The sequence below is a fragment of the Narcine bancroftii genome, chromosome 3, assembly GCF_036971445.1.
Source record: "Narcine bancroftii isolate sNarBan1 chromosome 3, sNarBan1.hap1, whole genome shotgun sequence".
In the NCBI taxonomy this organism is placed as follows: domain Eukaryota; kingdom Metazoa; phylum Chordata; class Chondrichthyes; order Torpediniformes; family Narcinidae; genus Narcine; species Narcine bancroftii.
Window position 1 is genome coordinate 74,439,130 of NC_091471.1, and position 23,033 is coordinate 74,462,162.

Below are 23,033 nucleotides of genomic sequence, written 5' to 3' on the forward strand. Positions count from 1 at the left end.
CACACCATTTAACTTGAAACAATGTTACCATTCTATTATTGCTGCTAAATTGAACTTTTTAAACATCCAAATTAAAGAAGCAAGAAACCAAAAAATACATTATGGAAAGCAGCAGTTTAGGAAGTAGAGCTATTGCTATCATTTCAAAGACACTTAAGTATGACCAGCAACTAATATGAGCCTTGATGGTCTTCTCAACACTTTAAAAAATAATTTTATTTCCAAAATTCTATTTCACTTTGTATGTTATGTCAATAGTAATGGTTATAAACTTGCCATCAATGGAAGCATTAAACTATCCAGTGCTGAACTAAGTTGATATCATTTGAGGGTTACAAGATATCAATCTGAGACTGCTTCTCCAATATGGTAACTATTCCACCATATGGGCGGAAGATGCCGTTGCCAAAACCTAACAATCTCACTTGTATAAAATGTAATACACTATTGAAATTCAAACTTGCCTATGAGAGCAAATCAGTCTGAAATTTCATTATTGGAATAATCCACGTCAATCAGATGCTAAATGATTGTAATTTTCTGAGATATCATTTTGCAAGCTCGTTGTTTCTATTCTAAACAATATTTATCCCTAGTTAGACATTATTAACAAAACAGATTGGACTAAATCAAACTGAATGTGACAATACAGGGAATTGTTGGCTGCTGCATCTATCTCTGTGTTTTGCAGCAAGATTCAAAGGTGTCAAAGGTGATACAGCATCTGGATCCACATTTATTTGATAGTTAAAAGGTTAAACATAAGGTGAGATTAAACCTCTTACTGTCAAAGAGTGCCAAGGCATTTCAGGGTGCATCCTTAACAATCAACCTCACCACCTGATTCAAGAATCAGGAGGCTCAAGGTAATTGTATAGAGTTGGTATGGTCATTGGGGGAGCCAGAGGGACATTATTTGATCTTAATCGTACTGTTGATGGTGTGCATAAATTGGATGCCATTGTAACAGAGATTTAAGCTGTTGAAAAAGGAAATCTTCTCTTTTCATCATTTACATGAGAAAATGCTTGACTGAATACATTAAAACATGCCGTAGTAAATATATACGATCTTGTTATATGGCGAGCTCTCCACTGGCCACCGTGACAGAGGTGCACCAAAGAAAAGGTACAAGGACTGCCTAAAGAAATCTCTTGGTGCCTGCCACATTGACCACCGCCAGTGGGCTGATATTGCCTCAAACCGTGCGTCTTGGCGCCTCACAGTTCGGCGGGCAGCAACCTCCTTTGAAGAAGACCGCAGAGCCCACCTCACTGACAAAAGGCAAAGGAGGAAAAACCCAACACCCAACCCCAACCAACCAATTTTCCCCTGCAACCGCTGCAACCGTGTCTGCCTGTCCCGCATCGGATTTGTCAGCCACAAACGAGCCTGCAGCTGACGTGGACATTTACCCCCTCCATAAATCTTCGTCCGCGAAGCCAAGCCAAAGAAGAAGTAAATATATACATCGCCAGGAAAACAATTTCAGACAAGCAGCTTTAATTCAAAGTAGACAGGCAATATTACACGTGCCCAATATAGTCCGTGATTCGGGTAAGTGTGGAATACAGTGTTGGTCTTTTGCTTAAGCAAATTATTTTACTAAATAATTTGGCATCAATTTCCCCTTTGTTTGGTTAAGTTAAATTAAATACAGTATACTGAAATATTAAATGTGATGTCATTTTGTCTTACAAAATACAGAAGTATATTTATATTTTAAATTATATATTAAATTATTAATTTTGACAGAAAAGCCAAATATATTTTCATAATGGTCTCCACAATAATCTAGATCCAAGAAACAGCTGGCGTTGTGGAGCTTGTGTGATATCTTTATTTGAGTATGTAAAGGATAATTTTTACACTGTGTTTGAGTAGAAAAGGGATTTAGTTTTGCCACAGATATATCAAGTGCATTCATCTTTGCACATATGACAACAAAGAAAAAATAGATCATATATCATTATCATTAGCTCAGAATGAGCTTTCTGACAGCCAGAAAAGGTTAATGTACATAGAGGACTAGACATTTCCCATATCTTATAGTCACTAAAAATGTTATGCTTAAATCCCCTGAGCCACCAGGCACAAACTGATACAAAACAGCACCAAGCATGTTTATTCACCAGATCCCATGGATAAGGCAGCCAAGATCACATAGCAGGCTTGACATGAATTGTGTGTCATGTGGCCTTTTCCTCTACCCCCAGTATCAGCAGCCTCTAAATACTACTCCACTTCCTTTTGCTGGTTGACGAGAAACAGACGGTTTCATTCGTGACACTGAACAAGGCAGATGTAATGAGCTGCTAAAACTTATTCCCCAGGCTCTTAGTATCTTCTTTGAGCTGGTTATTATTACCTTTAATTTTATTCAACTCATTCTGGTTCACATCTCTTCTCTTTCTATCACCAAGTGACTTGCATTGATGAACAAATTTATTTAAGGTGATTTCCTTTCTCTAACATGACAACTTAACCTGGCCAAGCCACATGTTATTGGCAGCAATTTAATTCTTCTTGAAAATAACTGAATTATTTATGTATACAAACAAAAATCTGTAAAAATTCATCCCTTGGCCTTTTGTAAGGAGAGCAAAACTAAAGATGCTGTTCCATTTTTCTCATTTGCATATTCTTTGGGGCAAATTTGTCAGTTTTGAAATGATGCTTTGATTGCAAAGAAAAGAACTGCATCAGAAAGCAAAACAGAAAGAGTTATCCTCAGTAATTATTCTCCATTTTATGTTAAAATGTTCTAAAAATCATTGTTAATTTTATCCTTTTGTATTCAAAAACTTTTGCATACTGCTGTATAATTTTGTTACATTGTACTAGCCACAGATTGTAAAGAATGTCTTGTTTTTTTATTATTGATGATAGGGTAAATTAGGCATCAGTTGAATAAAGGGGTACCATTATGTTTCATCAAGTCAGAAATTTCAAGGGGCTTCTGAATCATTATTTGATTTGAGTGATTTTTCTGCCTTGTTAAAATATTGAGCCATTTATCCTCTACATTACTCTTATAGAAGAGTCTCCACAATGCGGTCAAGTGACTTAGTAAATGTAACAAATGTTCACGAAAATATCAGTCAGCATCCTCATTTGTGATCCCATTTTTTCATCAGTTATCAGAAATCTCAATCTAAACAAAGTACTTCCATAGATCAATAAATACTGGCATTGATTAAAGAGGAATTTTGTTGGCTTCTACAGTTGTTGACAGCTTAGGTCACCCCAAACTTCTCAATGACAAAGTTTACAAATTAAATAGCATGTGTTTACCTCAAATGTTTATGCAGGCCTATATTTTTCTCTGAGAAATTCTGGATGAAATCAATTTACAAGAGTTGTATGCTGCAGTGACAATGTTTGTGTTAATGATGCACCCTAATTCCAAAATGCATCTGCAAAAATATCCATCATCCTCTATCTATGCTATCATTCAGAACCTTCACCTATACTAACTGCACGCACACTCATCAAATGAACAATGTACTGGAGTGCTTTTCTTAATTTCAGTCTTCAGGGTTGTAATTTTGATTAGAAATGCTTATTTACTCATTTGTTCACAGGATACATACATTAGAATGACAAGGTAAGGAGGCAATTGAAAGGCAATTGTCATAACAGTTATTTCAGTGCTTTATTGAAGGTTAATTTTTCCTTATGGACACCTGGTTTGTATTTTATCCTGTTTGTATATCATTTGATTACACATTTTAAAAATAACATGAACAACCTGCTTAGATTAGTTGACTGGATTCAAACTTTAATCTTTTAAATGTCATTACCTATATGGTTGTGGGGAAATTTCAGAAAATAAGTGACATCTTGTGTATTTAATGTTGACTTCACTTGAGAAAGCCCTGCTTTATTTTGCATCAATTTCAGCTACATAGATTTGAACTTAAGATAGACCAGATAAGATTAGCATGGAAGACTGTAAATTTTGGTGCAAGTTATACTTAAGTAAAAACGAGCTGACTGCAATGCCCAAAGCTCATAATAAACAATTTGTACCTTTTGCCTCAAAATTAGAGACAAAACTGATGAAATCACTCCGCATGGAAACAGTCCACTGAGTTTTGGCTGATCATTAAAATACCTATTAATAAAAAATCTGGAAACCCCTCACCCCTGCCAGATTCTGCCACTCACCTACACAGGAGGTGTAACTTACAGCTAAATAACTGACTGGCCTGTAGCACCTTGGGATACAGAACAGAACTAGAATACTCAGAGAAAAACCATACACAGCAATACCAAACTATACATGCTTCATTGACCATATAACCATATAACCATTTACGGAGCGGAAACAGGCCATGTTGGCCTTTCGAGTCCGCACCGGTTCACTGATTTTGTGCGCCTTCTTCAGGCATTGGTCCCGGTAGATCTTCATTCAATAACGATGGCCGAATTCAATGCGGGTGGAATCAGTCGTAGAAATGTTTGTGAAACGTGCAGTTCAATACTTCTAGGCACATTCAATACAGGGTCAATCTAAAATTTGAACCTCCCTGATTAACTTCTCATGAGGGACCTTGTCAAAGGCCTTTCTAAAGTCCATGTAGACAACATCCACAGCTTTTCCTTCATCAACTTTCCTGGTAACCTCCTCGAAAAACTCCATAAGATTGGTTAAATAGCTGATATGTACTTTAATTCCCAAGTCCAAAGGATTGAGGAGGGAAAGGGATCCAGATTTCATAGAATCAGAGTTTTATAGCATGGAAGCAGACCCTTCAGCCCAAGTTGTCCATACCAACCAAGCTAGTCCCATTTACTTCCAACTCCCTCTAAACCTTTGCACACACTTCCAGCACTTCCCCATGCAGCTTATATAATCTACATTGATGATCATTAGAATTTTTTGTCATTAGATAAGTACAGATATGAATAGATGCACCAAAATTCTTATTTGCTGCAGCCAAACAAGTACATAAGGAACACCAACTGTGGAACAGGTTCCCTCCCCGCCACCCCTCCCCATCGACAGTTCCCTCCCCACCCCCACCCCCATCAACAGTCCCTCCCTTCCCCATTGATGTGATCTATCAGGATGGTTGTCTGAAGAGGGCAGGAAAACTCTTCGAGAACCTCTTCTACCCCACACACAGCGTCTTTCCACTGCTCGCATTGGGAAAGAGATACAGGAGCCAGCACAACAGTTTCTTCCCAAGAGCAGTGAAAATGCTGAACGACCAAAGGAACTGCTTATATTAACCATCTTATATTCATGAAGTAATATTTATTTATTTGTGCATATGAATGCTTGCCCTGCATCTGTATTGTTTGTCTGCATGCACGTTATGTCTAGTTGTGTGTCTGCGTGTTTTGCACCAGAGATTGGAGAATGCTGTTTTGTTGGGTTGTAATCAGTTGAAAATAAACTTGATGACTTGAATTATGCTGGAAGAGCAGGGTCTTGGTGAATCCAATAAGATAGGCTTTTAAACTAAACAGTAGGGAGTGAGATCAACAAACTGGAAAAGTATGACAAAGCAAAAGGGAAGGAGAGCACAGGAGATGTTTAGAAATCTCAGTAATAAAAAAAATGTCAGAAAGTTTAGTAATGGACCTCAGACAACATGGAGACCAATGTGAGAAGAAGGGTACTGAATATAGGACTGAAGGAATTGTTATGTAATTGCACACAAGCATGAAAAACAAGGTAGATGAGTTTAAAATGCAGTTAAAAATGGGCAGGTATGACATTGTGAGCATAACAGAGATGTGAATGAAGGAGGATCACAGATGGGAACTAAATATCCAAGGATACACATTCCATGAAAAAAAGAGGAAGGTGTGCAGAGTGGATGTGGTGGCATTGATAAAAAATGAAATGAAATCCTCAGCAAGAAGGGACATAGGATCAGAGGATGTAAGATCTTTGTGGGTAGAGATGAGAAACAGAAGGCTTAAAATGATCAGACGGGAATTGCATACAGTCCTCCAAATAGCAGTCAGGGTGTGGGGAACAAATTATAACAGGAATTAGAGAAGGCATTGCAAATAGGCAATGTTATGGTGGTGGGGGGGAACTTCAATGTGTAGGTAGATAAGGAAAATCAGATTGGTGCTGGATCCCAAGAGAATAAATTTGAGGAATGCCTTCAAGGTGGCTTTTTTGAGCAATTGTGCTATTCCATTCTGGATTTGGTGCTGGGCAATGAACCAAATTTGATTAGAGAGATAAATATAAAGCAATCCTTAGGAGGCAGTGATCACTATATGATAGAATTTAATTGGCAGTTTGAGAGGGAGAAGCTAATATCAGATGTGTAAGTATTATAGTTGAACATGTCAATAGTTCCTCTGTTTGCGTGAAAGCCGCTCTGTGATTCTGAGAGAACATTTTCGGCGACATTAGGTATTATTCTATTTAGGAGAATCCTAGTGAAGATTTTGCCTGCAATGGAGAGCAGCGTGATTCCCCTGTAGTTTGAGCAGTCTGATTTCTCGCCTTTGTTTTTGTACAGGGTGATGATGATGGCATCACGAAGGTCCTGAGGCAGCTTTCCTTGGTCCCAGCAGAGCTTGAAAAACTCATGCAGTTTGGCATGCAGAGTTTTGCCGCCAGCCTTCCAGACCTTTGGGGGGATTCCATCCATACATGCAGCTTTGCCACTTTTCAGTTGTTCAATTGCCTTATATGTCTCTTCCTGGGTGAGGACCTCATCCAGCTCTAACCTTAAGGGCTGTTGAGGGAGCTGGAGCAGGGTGGATTCTTGGACTGAGCGGTTGGCACTGAAAAGAGATTGGAATTGTTCTGACCATCGGTGGAGGATGGAGATCTTGTCGCTGTGGAGGACTTTGCCGTCTGAGCTGTGCAGCGGGCTTTGGACTTGGGGTGAGGGGCCGTACACAGCCTTTAGAGCCTCGTAAAAACCCCTGAAGTCGCCAATGTCCGCGCTGAGCTGGGTTCGTTTGGCAAGGCTAGTCCACCACTAATTTTGCATCTCCTGGAGTTTGCGCTGAAGATGGCTGCATGCGCAATCGAAGGCTCGTTTCTTCTCTGGCCAGGACGGCTTTGCAAGGTGAGCCTGGTGGGCAGCTCACTTATTTGCCAGCAGCTCCTGGATTTCCTGGTTGTTTTCGTCGAACCAGTCCTTGTTTTTCCTGGAGAAGCCCAGTGCCTCTTTAGTGGATTGCAATATGGTAGTCTTCAGCTGATCCCAGAGGGTTTCAGGGGACGAGTCCGTGAGGTGGAAACAGAGGAACTACTGACATGGTCTTTGCCCTCAGACAGCTCCAAGAAAAGTGCAGAGAACAAAACAAAGGGCTCTACATCACCTTTGTCGACCTCACCAAAGCCTTCGACACCGTGAGCAGGAAAGGGCTTTGGCAAATACTAGAGCGCCTCGGATGCCCCCAAAAGTTCCTCAACATGGTTATCCAACTGCACGAAAACCAACAAGGTTGGGTCAGATACAGCAATGAGCTCTCTGAACCCTTCTCCATTAACAATGGCGTGAAGCAAGGCTGCGTTCTCGCACCAACCTTCTTTTCAATCTTCTTCAGCATGATGCTGAAACAAGCCATGAAAGACCTCAACAATGAAGACGCTGTTTACATTTGGTACCGCACGGATGGCAGTCTCTTCAATCTGAGGCGCCTGCAAGCTCACACCAAGACACAAGAGCAACTTGTCCGTGAACTACTCTTTGCAGACGATGCCGCTTTAGTTGCCCATTCAGAGCCAGCTCTTCAGCGCTTGACGTCCTGTTTTGCGGAAACTGCCAAAATGTTTGGCCTGGAAGTCAGCCTGAAGAAAACTGAGGTCCTCCATCAGCCAGCTCCCCACCATGACTACCAACCCCCCCCCCCCACATCTCCATCGGGCACACGAAACTCAAAACGATAAACCAGTTTACCTATCTCGGCTGCACCATTTCATCGGATGCAAGGATCGACAACGAGATAGACAACAGACTCGCCAAGGCAAATAGCGCCTTTGGAAGACTACACAAAAGAGTCTGGAGAAACCTCACAAAGATTAGCGTATACAGAGCCATTGTCATACCCACACTCCTGTTCGGCTCCGAATCATGGGTCCTCTACCGGCATCACCTACGGCTCCTAGAACACTTCCACCAGCGTTGTCTCCGCTCCATCCTCAACATTCATTTGAGTGACTTCATCCCTAACATCAAAGTACTTGAGATGGCAGAGGCCGACAGCATTGAATCCACGCTGCTGAAGATCCAACTGCGCTGGGTAGGTCACGTCTCCGGAATGGAGGACCATCGCCTTCCCAAGATCGTGTTATATGGCGAGCTCTCCACTGGCCACCGTGACAGAGGTGCACCAAAGAAGAGGTACAAGGATTGCCTAAAGAAATCTCTTGGTGCCTGCCACATTGACCACCGCCAGTGGGCTGATATCACCTCCAACCATGCATCTTGGCGCCTCACAGTTTGGCGGGCAGCAACCTCCTTTGAAGAAGACCGCAGAGCCCACCTCACTGACAAAAGACAAAAGAGGAAAAACCCAACACCCAACCCCAACCAACCAATTTTCCCTTGCAACAGCTGCAACCGTGTCTGCTTGTCCCGCATCGGACTTGTCAGCCACAAACGAGCCTGCAGCTGACGTGGACATTACCCCTCCATAAATCTTCATCTGCGAAGCCAAGCCAAAGAAAAAAGAAGATAATTGAACAAAGATAACTACAGAGGCATGAGGAAAAAAGCTGGCCACAAATTATTGAAAGGGGACCCTTGCAGGGAAGACAGCAGAAGATCAGTGGCAGAACCTTCTAGGAATAATGTGAAAGATGCAGAATCATTTGATCCCATAGAAGAAGTATTCTAAAGGGAAGGTGAGACAACTGTGGTTTCCAAGAAAAATCAAAGCTAGCATAAAACCAAAAGAGGGCAGACAGTATTGCAAAAATTGACAGGAAATCAAAGGATTGGGAAGCTTTTAAAACCAACAGAAAGCAACAAAGTGAGAAAAGATGGAATATGCAGGCAAGAAAACCAATAATGTAAAAGAGGCTACCAGAGATTTTTTTCAGTTAAAGAGTAAAAAAAAAAGCAAGAGTGTATATCGGACTGCTGGAAAATGACACTAGAGAAGTGAGAATGTCGAACAAAGAAATATGGCTGAACTGAACAGGTGTTTTGTACAATTCTTATGGTGGAAGATACCAATGACATGCCAGAAGTTTGACAATCAGGGGCAGGAGTGACAATGATTAAGGAGAAGGTGCTTGGGAAGTTGAAAGGTTTGAAAGTGGATAAATCACTTGGACCGGATGGACTGCACCCCAGGATTCTGAAAGAGGTAGATGAACAGATTGTGAACACATTGTGAACACATTAGGAATGGTTCATGAAAGACTGGAAAACTGCACATCACTCCACTCTTTAAGAAGGGAGAGAGGTAAAATACAAAAGGTTACTGGCTGGTTAGCCTGTTTTCAGTAGTTGGTAAGATTCTAGGATCCATTATTAAGGATGGAGTATTGGGGTACTTGATAGCTGATAAACAAGATAGGAGCTCCTGATATTGCGGGAAAATTACTAGCATGATGTGATAGTACAGATCTATCACCAATGTACATAGTGTATATAGCTACTGTATCTAGACTGTGCTTACAGCGATTGGCTGAGAGCTAAGCCACGCCTATTGTCTGGGCCATAAAGGGTTGTGTCCCTAGCCAGGTCGGATCATTCCGGACTGGTCGGCCGCCTGTGAAGAGCTCCTGTCTTTTGCTAATAAAAGCCTTGGTTTGGATCAACAAGTCTTTGGTTCTTTCGACGAGCTCTACACATGGATAGCTGATTCGCTAACTGGCAGAAAGCAAAGAATGGGAATAAAGGGGACTTCTCTGGTTGGCTGCTGTTGATCAAGTAGTGTTCCCTGGAGGTAAGTGTTGGGTCCAAAACTTTTCACATTATATGTTAATCATTTAGATGATGGAATTGATGGCTTTGTGGCTAAGTTTTCAGATGGTATGCTGAGGTGTGAAGGGGCGGTAGTGTTGAGAAAGCAGGGAGTGGGCAGACGGACTTGGATAGGTTGTGAAAATGGGCAAAGAGGTGTCAGATGGAATGCAACGCAGGGAAATATATGGGCATGCACTCTAAATGGGGAGAGAATTCAGAAAACATAGGTGGAGATCCAAATGAACTTAGGATTCTCATTGCAAGATTTTCTAAACATTACCTTGCAGATTGAGTTGGTGATAAGCAAGGTAAATAGAATGTTAGCATTCATTTTGAGAGGATTACAATACAAAGCAAGGATGTAATGCTGAGGTTTTAAGAGACATTGGTCAGGCCACATTTGGATAGTTGTGAGAAGTTTTGGGTTCCATATCTAAGTAGCTTAGACGAGGTTTATGAGAATTATCTTGGGGATGAAAGGATTAATTTATGAAAAGCGCCTGATAGCTCAGGGCCTGCACTCACTGGAGGTAAACAATAAATCTGCATATGCTGGAGTCTAGTGCTGTACACGCAGCAGTGTACTAGAGAAACTTACCATATCCTGTAGCATCCGTAGAGAGCATTTGGGCTTCTCTCTGATTTTCAGCACTCCTGAAGAAGGGCTCAGGCCCAAAACATCATTTGACTTTAGCTTTACTCAGATGCTGCATGACCTACTTGAATTTCTCTAGCAGTTCTATGTCCTGCACTGCATTGACTGGATGGGGTAAATCACATTAAAACCCACCAAATATTGAAAAGGCCTCATTAGAAAGGATGTGGAGAAGATGTTTCCCTCACTGGGAGAGTCTAGGATGAGAGGGCACAGCCTCAGAATAAAAGGATTTCCTTTAAGAACAGAGACGAGAAGTTTTATCAATCTGTGGAATTTGTTGTCACAAATGGTTGTGAAGTGTGTCATTTCATGTGTTTAAAGCAGAGGTTGAAAGGTTCGTTTTAAAAATATTTTATTTAATATAAAATCACTAGCATTTATATTTCAAACTTAATCCAAATAATGTGGTATTTTATTAAAAAAACAAAAAAAGAAACAAAGAAATACAAAAGAAAGAAAAACCTCCTATAAATCCCTCAACCCCTCCTCCAATCCCCTACAAACTAAAAAAAAGAAAAAGAAGAGGGAGAAGAAAACCACAACAGGAGCACTTCACTTTCCGATACTATTAAATATATAAATATTTATAGAGACCTACAAGAGAAAGGAAATATTTGAGATTCATTTAAATTTTAATGTCAACTGTTTGTAAATATGGACTCAATATTTCACATAATGTATGATATTTATCTCTTAAATTAAAACTAATGTTCTCAAGTGGAATACAACTCTGAAGCTCTGAATACCATCTATCCATTCCCAATCAATATCTGACTTCCAAGTGATAGCAATACATTTTCTAGCTACCTTATCTACTTGATAAGGTTGATAGACTCTTGATTAGTAAGTGTGTCATAGGTTATGGGGAGAAACAGGAAAACAACGTTGAGAGGAGAAATATTTTAGGCATGATTTAAATGTTGGAACAGATTTGATGGGCTAAATGGCCTAATTCTGCTCCTAAATCTTACAGCCTTGTATAGTCCCAATCTTTCTCAATTGCACTTCCATATCCCAATCACCATAGATTTTCAACATTGTCTCTTCTTCACTGGCTGTCAATATATAAATTCACTGATGAGACAAGTGTTTTTGCTGAATAATAATAATGAGTCAGAATATAGAACGGTGAATAAAAATCTTGTTGTCTGCTTTCAGAGAAATCATCTTTCAAAATCAGCAAGACCAAAGAGCTTATTATGGACTTTAGAGTCCACACATATCTTATCTGATGGGATAGTAGAGAAAAAAAAAGTAAAAATGGCAGCGCTGCCAGACTACTACATTGGCAGTGTTTCCACTGTGGCAGACCTGGGAGAGTGAGGAGTGGAGACACAGTGCTGTTCCTCAGGGTCAATCTGCCTGGTCTCTATGTAGATGGCTCCTTACGGGCTTTAAACAGCCTGTAATAGGAGCCAACAGTACTTTTTAAATCCTCAACTATTGAGGTCTATGCTCAAAATGGCGGTGCTTGTATTGAGTAGCGTACCATGTGGATTTGCAGACTTTAGGGGAGCAGCAAACTGGCACAGGGCACCATAAATGAGACCACCCCTTATTGGGAGGAGAAGCCTGGAAAATTACCATACAGGGAAGAAGACCACGGCAGTGGCCTAGTGAAGGGCTCAGCAGCTGAAAGACCACAGGCTGCAGACTGTGGCAATCTGGTTGGAGGTCTCACACAGGCTGTGGGATGCTAGAGATTGGCTCATGAAAACCAGGTATCAGAAACAGGATTCGAGAGGGTGCTGAGGGCAAGTAGAGCTCCCAAAGGGTCTCAGGTGCTGAAGGCTTCCTGATCACATCGGAGGTTTGGACCTGGAATTCGGGTTGCAAATGGATTGAATAGGATTCTGTGTGGCTGCAGAGGCTGCAAGAATGCTGGAGGCAAATCCACGGACATTCAGTGTCTTTGAAGGGACTCTCTTTTGCTTCTATTTCTCTTATTGTTAGGGGCAGTGGACTATGCTCAAAGCTATTCTTTTTTTGCTCTACAGTAGAAAAAGTTGAAGTTTATCATGTTTACTATATTTTTATGTATGACACTATTACATGACAATAAAAGGAACCTTGAATCTTGGAGAGGGTTGGTACCGTCAAGTTCCTAGGAGTGTACATATATATCAGAATACCTCTCCTGGAGCCAGCAAGTTGAAGCAACCCTGAAGAATGCACATCAACACCTCCATTTTCTAAGGCAACTGGAGGGATTTGGCATTTCATCAAATAATCTATCAAACTCCTGTAGGTGTACTATGGAAAGTATACTGATTGATTGCTTTATGGCCTGGCTTTGAGCAGCACACAAAAGTGTTGGAGAAACTCAGCATGTCATGCAGCATCCAAAGAAAATAAATGCTGTCAGCATTTTGGGCCTGTATATTTGTTCATTTGACTGGCGGGTTGGTGCTCTTTTTAGCCTCCATACCTATAATTCCCATTCCAAGTTAAAATCAGAGTAAGTTACCAGTTTTCAGTCATTCTATCATTTTCTTTTTTTTAATTTTTTTTTATTTTTCACACTATGAACCATACTGACCAAAATACACACAAACATTTCCCTCTTGAATGTACACAGTGTCATTTTCTCCCCTTTTTTACCCCCCTCCCTTCCCTCCCTCCTTCACCTCCCCTCCCCACCCACTCAACGTTCAACATATATGATACATTAAACCCAATTAACAATGTCATCACACAATGAAAATAAACAAGAAATTTGTGTCTTCTATTTTTACACACTGGGTCAGTTCATTTCGTCTTCTTTTCCTTCTGTCGTTTTAGGTGATGGAGGTCTGCAGTAGGACTCCTCTGTTGTGTTCCATGTACGGTTCCCAAATTTGTTCGAATACTGTGATGTTATTTCTTAAATTATATTTATTTTTTCCAATGGAATACATTTATTCATTTTCAATGCATGTTTCGTGTTGATTTAATAGACCCAAGACTATTGTTTCTTAAGGCGTACTTTGTCCCCATTTATTCAAATTAAAATAAAATCACCAAAATGTTCAGCTTCACTCTCAGTAATAGGTTGTATTGGAGTTATGTGCATACCATATTTTCCAAAGCGAAAAAAAACTGTAGTAAAATGAGCCATAAATTAATTGAGGAATTTCATAATGTTGTATGTTTATTGGAAGAAGACCACACATGCAGGCTTCCCAGAAAATACTTCCCAAGATTGTTGCAACAGCCTATAATTACTCTGTTATACATGTGTTATTCATTATTAGGCACAAATGATTTATTATTTGAATAATGACTAAATATAATTAATTATTTCAGAGCAATAATTTGAGGTTCGATTATTCAAATATGGTCACAGTAAAAACAAAGACTGAGAAAAAAATCCAAACCCATCTTTTAATATTCATTCCATTAATTAATACATGCAGATCATGACAAACATCAGTGAAGTATTTTTAGTTAATTCTATTCTACTTTTAAGTAAAATTGTTGTTGGTTTAGCTTTGTTTTTCAGTAAATGTGATGTTTTTAAATGTATTTAGAGCCACTTTAATTTCTCATCATAAAAATATTGCTTGAATTATGGTTGCATAATTTGATCAAAATCTGAATTGTCTTTAAGTTACATTGTACAAATGACAGATATCTGTGTGATTATTTGTTTGTATTAGATAATGTTTTGACTAAATAGTTTAAAAGTACATATCTGTAATATTAGAGATGCTACTAGAATAAATTTGGTTTTTTAATTAAATTCCAATGCAATGTTTACCAAAATCTCAGACCAACATCCCAAATATTTCTACAATTTTAACATTTTAATTTAATATACAGCATGGAAACAGGCCATTTCAGCCCACAAGTCTGTGCTGTACAATTTATACCCATTAACCTAAAAAATTGAACGGAGAGAGGAATCTGGAGTCCCCAGGGAAAACCCATGCAGACACGGGGAGAATGTGCAAACTCCTTAACAGCAGTGTGGGATTTAAACCCCAGTCCCGATAGCTGGCGCTGTAAAAGTGTTGTGCGAACTGAAACGCTAACCTTGCTGCCCCAAATTTTGCTTAATAATTACCCAGTTAATTAAAGCTGTCTTTGTCATTTATATCATCTTTAAGTTAAAGTTTAGGATTAATATTGGAATAGGGCATAAACAACATTTGAGTTGTACCCATTAGAATGCATTACAGACAAGCAATTCTCCAGGGTGAGTTAAATACATTTATTGGTAAACAAACATTGATGTGAACTTTTTTGTCTGCCTGCCTGTCTGCTATTTAGGATACTGATGACATTAGAGGTAGGTGGAAAGTTATCCTGTTTAAAAGGTTGGAAAAATAGATAAATAAACTAGTGACTGCTCATGCAACTGACCTCAAATAGAATGTTACACCATCATTCCTGTTAGGCAAAAGAATCAATTAAATCTCAGAATCAGAATCAGCATTTATTTTCATGAGCAAGTCATGAAATTTGGTGTTTTGCAGCTGCCTAATAGTGCAAACTTTCATATAAACCTCCTTACAATAAATAAAACAAAGTGCATGAAAAAGTAAGGCAGTTATTTGGTTTATTGATTATTCAGGAATCTGATGGCAGCAGGGAAGAAGCTGCCTTTGTGCTGCTGAGTGCTTGACTTTAGGCTCCTGTACCTTTTCCCTGATGGTAGCCGAGTGAAGAGGACATAGTCTGGGTAGTGGGGGGTCTTTGAGGATAGAAACTGCTTTTTGAAGACACCGCCTCTTGTAGGTGTCCTCAATGGAGTGAAATCTGCTGCCTGTGATATCGCAGGTGTAGTTAACAACCCTCTGGAGGTTTTTCTTGCCCTGAGAGTTGGCATCTCCATACCAGACAGTGATGCAAGCAGCCAGAATGCTCTCGACAGTACACCTGTAGAAGTTTTTTAGAGTCTCTGGTGATGTGCCAAATCTTCTCAAAAACCTCACAAAGTATAATCACTGGCGAGCATTCTTCATGTTTGCACTGATTTGGAAGCTCCAGGATAGATCCTCAGAGATTTTGACACCCAGGAATTTGAAGTTCTTGACCATCTCCTTTAGTGAGCTCTCGATGAAGACTGGGTCATGTTCTGCCAACTTCCTCCTCCTTATATTGAGTAATTTACATTAACTCTTGGATTGTCAAGTCCTCATTAATTATATGTGGTTTAGTGGGAGATGGCAAAACTTACACACCATTTCTTTCCTAATGGAAGATTTGTATATATTTCAAGCATATTTTAAAACATGATTAAATTTGTCCAAGAAACACTCTTAAATAAATGGATACCTTCAGGTTATTTTTGATTGCTTAAAGTTAAAAAAATTTTTTGAGAGTGAGGTACACTGCCAGCGTAAATAGTATCTCCAGAAGGACATCTTATAACAATTTCTCCATAATACATAGAATTTGTAAACTCCATCCAGCCCATAGAAATAATTCAGAAAGGATTAATCCTTCCTTCAGAATGTTTCCATTTGTTTGATTGGGGATATGTTTATCAGTAAAAATGCACAGATATGCTGTAGGAACTCAACCACTCATGTAGTGTCCTTAGAAAGTAAAGATATATTGAAGATTCTTTCTTTCTTTCTTTTCTTCTTTCTTTCTTTGGCTTGGCTTCACGGACGAAGATTTATGGAGGGGTAAACGTCAGCTGCAGGCTCGTTTGTGGCTGACAAGTCCGATGCGGGACAGGCAGACACGGTTGCAGCGGTTGCAGGGGAAAATTGGTTGGTTGGGGTTGGGTGTTGGGTTTTTCCTCCTTTGTCTTTTGTCAGTGAGGTGGGCTCTGCGGTCTTCTTCAAAGGAGGTTGCTGCCTGCCGAACTGTGAGGCGCCAAGATGTACGGTTTGAGGCGATATCAGCCCACTGGCGGTGGTCAATGTGGCAGGCACCAATCCTGACTTATGACGGTCCGACATGATTTTTCAAAGTTATGATGGTTGAATCCATACTGTGCTTCGAATTTTGGCTAGGCTAGGCTATGAAGTTCAGTGTCTCCCCACAGCCCTGTATCAGTCCCCTTACTGATCCCACTGCTCTGCCCCACTCTCTCCGGACAGCTCGCAATCAGTCCCCACACTGATCCCACTGCTCTGTCCCGCTCTCTCCTGACAGCTCGCTATCAGTCCCCACACTGATCCCGCTGCTCTTCCCCCACTCCCTCTCCTGTCAGCCCGCTATTAGACCCCACACTGATCCCACTGTTCTGCCCATCTCTCCTAACAGCCCCATGTCAGTTCCCACACTGATCCCACTGCACTGCCCCACTCTCTCCTGACAGCCCGTATCTGCCCTCACACTGATCCCACTACCTCGCTTTCCCCCAATAGTTCCATGTCCTTCCCCACACTGATCCCACTGCCCTTTATCGACGTGATTTTTTTAAAATTTATGCTAGGAGTACTGGAATGCAACTCCATTATAAGTTTCAAGGGCAGTTAGGTGTCAAGCATATTCGTGGGCGTGGAGTGAAACATTAAATCTGCAGACTCTGTGATTGTAGTAAAGACACAAAAATTCTGGAGGAGCTCAGAACGTCTCACAGCATCCAGGAGGTAAAGAATCATAACTAACATTTCAGGCCTAAGCCCCTCTTCAAAGCATGTTCAAAATGCAGGCAAGTGCCTGATTGAAAAGGCTGGAGTATGAGAGAAGAAAGGGGAGGGCGAGGCAAGTTTACGAGGTTTGCACTTTGCCCAACCCGATCACGCTAATGCGTTCCCAACATTCGTTCTTGCACCAACCCTGTGGACACATAGGGATAGGAGAAAAGAGAGACTTGGTGGTGGGAGGGGGGGGGGGGGGAGGTGGAAATCAGCTAACAGAAACCAGAGAAGTTAATATTAATGCCATCTGGTTGGAATATGAGGCATTATTCCTTCAATTTGTGGCTGGTCTCCCTCTGACAGTCCATGAGACCATGCTCAGACATATCAGCATGGGAATGGGCCTGGACTCACTTGTGCACAAGGACAGGATGAGACAACATATTTTATTCCATGAAAATCATTAATGCACCAGAATCTGGTATTGATGGGGTAAGTCAGGGCTCATCATCAAAAATAACATGATAGATTAATTCCTGGAAGATGCAACTAACAGAGTGGCCTTGCTGCAAAGAGTCAGAAAGCCAATATGAGAAGGTAACCTCCTTTAGCCTGGTTTCATTAGTCTACCTGTCACATATGCAAATGACCATGTATGATAAAGGGGACAGATTCAGAACAGACTGTGTAGCTCAAAACTGGCCATCAATGAAGCATTGTGGTTGATTTGCCACAATCCCGTGGCTTCACCATTTGTTTTGAACCAAGTTCCTGAGAAGTGTAGTTGAGAATAACAGGATCAGCACTAAGTGAATCAAAATGTGAGGTACCAGTCCTGTGAAATGAAACCGTTTTTGTAATTGCTATAGACAGAAGTGATTCTAAATCAGCAGACCAGACCATAGGTATGTGTGCAAATCTCAAAAGTGATGGGCAATTAAACATCCAATTTAAGGAGAAGGCTTTGCTTTCAGCCATCCCAACAACAGGATCCACCATGCAAATGCAAAAACCAAGGTTAGAACATTGCAACCACTTTTTGACCGAACTGCAGACAGGATAATCAATCTTTGCCTCATGCTTTTGTTTCCCAGCTGAAGCCTTGTACTTTAAATCTGGTTTAGGTACTGGAAAAACTATTCCAATACTGCTACCTTAATAGCACCTATTCAATCAAGCAGAAAATTGACCAAAAAAATGTTCTATCCACAAAATAGGAGACAATTATAAACTCCAATCTACTCTCAATCATGAGCAAAGTGATTGAGGTTGCTCAAGCTATGAGGTCACATTCAATGGTGAGGCCTGTATTTCTCCCCAGAGGCAAGGTTCTGGTTCATAGATGAACAGTACTTTGAGGAAGAAAATCTGCCATCTTAACCTGTCTCTTGTTCTAATGACTCTAGCCCATTCAGGACTCAGCCAGCACTTTCCTATCAATACCAAGTTTCTCATTCTCATTTGGCTTTCACCAGAGCTATTTGGCTCCAGAGCCAATTACACTTCCCACCACATTTCTGAAGTAAAATGTGAATGTCATTAATGCAGCATTTGGCCAAGTGTGGCATCAAGGAGCAAGGGGAAAAATAAAGTCAAAGAGCAATCAAAGGGAAAATTCTCAGTGAGTTCTCAGCAAATTTAAAAATAAGAAATAATATATAGCACTGTAAAGCAGTTAATTTGCAATGTAGGTTGTGAGATTTTGAACAATGGAATGTTTAAGCGAGGTGATGCAATGATGTTGCCATATGGAAACACAATCACCTTTACAGAAGAGAACTTACTGGTTACAGTAAGGTTATCAGCATCCAGAAAGACCAAGTGAAAAATGACATTCTCTGCAGCTGCTCTCAAATGCATTTCTGTAGGGTTTTGCCCTGGTGGGCCAGGGCTATCTCCATTTAAGAAGCTGGTAGCTTAAGTAAAGTGTGAACTCTGGAAGCGATGTATGAGAATGAGAATGTATGGCAATAAAGGTAAGCTCTATTGGTCAATAGCACAAAATATTACTCCACAACTTTGAAGTTGATAAGGAAGAAAAGTGGGTGCTGTAAAAGGCTATGTAGCAATGAGGCAATATAAGTTACTAATCCCATTGCTAAAATATTAGTGGGGAGGAAAACAGAAGAAAATTACAGCACAGTTTTCATTTGTGAAGCTGCAGGAAATACACATGCAGGTCAATCTAAGCAAAGAAGTGACGTAGATGTAAGGAATTTTTTTTTACTGTTAACAATTTACCAGGTCATTTTGCGAACATGAAGCCAGTGTAAACTTTTGAAAGTGAATGGTGCAATTTGTCGTTGTAGCTGACAAAACAATGCTTGAAAAGTAGATGGTGCATTGAGCAGATTGCTTCCAACCCACATCAGTATGCTTGGTTATTTTCAGGGGTTTATAAGAGTTTCAATTTTGTTCCCCTCTGAGTTAGCAAATAATACCTCCATTGGGTCTTGTTTCAAATAGACTGGTGGTGGGCAAAGAGTGAATGATTATGTGAGTCCTGTAATTCCGGAACTGGCAAGAAAAAATAAATCCTGATGATCTGCCACATTAAATATCAAGCTCCATGGCCCTCAATAGCAGTAAAACAACCTAAACTTTTTTTTTGGCAATTTCCGAGGTCGACATTAACAAAGGAGGCACAGCTGTGCTCCATATCTTTGTGACTAGATCTAATGATTGATCGCAAAATAAAATAATCTGCTTTAATGTAGCATTGATCAGAATTGGAAGCAGGATTTATTGTCATGAACAAGTCATGAAATTTGGTGTTTTGCAGCAGCAAACATTCATATTATAACCATATTACGATAATACTATAAAAATAAAATAAATAATAATTATTATGATAGTGCACGCAAAATGTCTTTGGCTCATTGATTATTCAGGAATCTGATGGCAATGGGGAAGAAGCTGCCCTTGTGCTGCTGAGTGTTCGTCTTTAGGCTCCTGTACCTTTTCCCCAATGGTAGCAGAATGAAGAGGCTATAATATTGTATATTATATCTTATATTTGGGAAGAAGCATAATTCTTTCTGGTTGGATCTATCTGGCTGGGATCCAAGAATTACCCACTCTGATACTGGTAAGTGTCAAAAGGATAAGCAAATAAACTTTGGCAGATTAAAAAGCTTGCTCTAGCACTTCACCATCCTCTTATCAGATGGATTAGCACTCATTCTGACAGGCTCCAACAAATGAAGGAAACAAAGTGTACAGCACACTTACTTTGGTACTGTAAGACAAAAATAAACGGTCATTTAATTCTCTTGTCAGTAATTTGAAATAAATAGATTTTGTAATTTGACAAATCTTATATGCATCTTCAAAATGAGCAATTGTATAATATATGCTTTTTGAAATGTTAGTTATTTGAGATACATGTATAATGTGGTTAGTTTCCACAGTTAACATGAGCTGTGTTTGGATGAGTAAACACGTCTAAATGCTAGAGAAACTCAGCTGGTCCTTTCAGTATCCATAGGAGACAAAGTGGATGAGTAAACACGTCTAAATGCTAGAGAAACTCAGCTGGTCCTTTCAGTATCTATAGGAGACAAAGATATATTGCCCAATTTTGGGCCTAAGCCCTTCTGCAAAAAAAATCAATAAAGGTTAGAAGCAGGATACAGAAAGTCTCAGAATTCAAACAATGTCCTTTCAAGTGAAGCAACATTTCATTTGTAAATCTGCAGGGTCGCCTACCGCATCCAGTGCTCCCACTGTGGTCTCCTCTACATTGGAGAGACTGGACGCAGACTGGGAGATTGCTTTGTTGAGCACCTTGGCTCCGTCCGCCGCAATAGCGGGGATCTCCCAGTGGCCACCCATTTTAATTCTCCTTCCCATTCCCTTGCCAACATGTATGTGAAGTGCCAGTTGATGAAGTAGACAAAGAAAAGACAATGTGGTCAAACAATAATCATGGCTTTTATTAGCAGAAACTCATGGTACAATAATGAAAGACAATAGATGCATATACAATTATATCCAAGGGGAGTGTCCTTAACAGTAGAGATAATGCACAGCCAATGTTAGAACAGCAAGGCTCGCCAGAGGGGAGACAGGAAGCTTGGCAGACATTCACCACAGTCTCACCCCCGGCAGAATAAGGGTTAAAATCAAAAGGACAGCTGCTAGGAAAGACTGAAGCAAGTGATACATGGATACCATGTTTGGTGTTGAGATACTCTAACAGTCAAAATATGCCACTATCTAGCAAGCAATCGATGTATAATGAGATGTTTTATGAATGTGTCAGCCTATCAGGTTGTTTACGAATTCTGGTGCTTCGTCTCAAAACAGGTGGCTCTTTTGCAACCTTGGGAACTGGTACAGGCCCTGGGTCTGTAGTGTGGGAAGGACTAGCTTCTGGACCTGCTCCAGAATCGCCAGCATGAGGCAGTGAAGCCTCAGCATGGCCATCTGAAAGCTTACTAGGGGTCACAGGCTGGGGCGGGTGAGACCATCCTCTCAGGCTCACTCTGAGTAGGGGTGTGAGGAAGGGGTGAACCAGGTGAGGCCAGATCTCTTAGGGGTACAGTGTCAGTACTCCCATCTGGGAATTTAACATGAGTGTAGTTGGGGTTAATATGCAGTAGCTGAACTGGTTGGACTAGGGGGTCTGTTTTATGCACCCGAGCATGGCTCTTCAGCAGAACAGTTCCAGGCTCAGATAAACAGGCTGGCCAGTCCATCACAGTTCCTGATTTCCTAGGAAAGGCAAACATATGTTCATGAGGTGTTTGATTTGTTGCAGTACACAGTAAAGACCGAATAGAATGTAATGCCTCAGGCAGCACCTCCTGCCACCGGGTAACAGGGTAACTATGTGTTTTTAATGCAAGATCAACAGTCTTCCAGACTGTAGCATTAGCCCTTTCAACCTGTCCATTGCCCTGCGGGTTGTAGCTCGTGATACGGCTGGTGGCCATCCCCTTTCATAGCAGGGCTCGCTGGAGTTCAGCGTTCATGAATGCTGAGCCTCTATCAGTATGAATGTAATTGGGAAAAACAAAAATGCTGAAAATTCTGTCATGTGACTTAATGACAGATGCTGACGAGACGTCAGGGCAGGGTATCACAAAGGGAAACCTGGAATATTCATCAATTTCTGTAAGGAAATATACATTTTTGTTGTTGGAAGGTAATGGCCCTTTGAATTATTGTGGTTTGCATTCTGCGCAAAACAGGACAGCTTTTAGTCACTTTCCTGACTTCTTCCAGAGAGTAAGGAAGGTTGTTAGCCCTTATGTAAAGGAAGCATCTTGTGATTCCTGGGTGGCACAGTCTGCTATGGATCTCTTTTAGTCCCTCCAGCTGAGCACCAGCAGCAGATCGTGACAATGCGTTAGAGGGATCATTTAACCTGCCCGGTCTGTACTGGATCTCATAATTATAAGTTGAGAGTTCTATTTGCCAGCGTGCCATCTTATCGTTCTTGATTTTACTTTTGTGTTTAGTACTAAACATGTAGGCTACAGTTTCTGATCAGTGACAAGAGTAAATTTTCTGCAGGCAAGAAAGTGTCTCCAGTAGCGAACAGCTTCAATAATAGCTTGGGCTTCTTTTTCAATGGCAGGATGTTTAATTTCAGGTCCACGTAACGTGCGGGAGAAGAATGCCACAGGTCTGCCCTTTTGATTAAGGGTTCCTGCCAAGTCACAATCTAAGGCATCAGTTTCCACTTGGAATATGACATCCTCGTCAATGGACGAGAGTGCAGCTTTGGCAATATCAGCTTTAATTCTCTCGAAAGCCTTCAAGGCCATTGGAGAGAGAGGAAAAGATTTAGTGTCAAACAGAGGCTGTGCCTTCGTGGCGTAGTCCAGAACCCATTTATAGTAGTATGAAAAGAATCCCATACACCTTTTAAGGGCTTTTGCTGAGTTTGGGGGTGGTAACTTCTTAAGGGGGCCATTCTTTCTGGTTTGGGGCAGATTT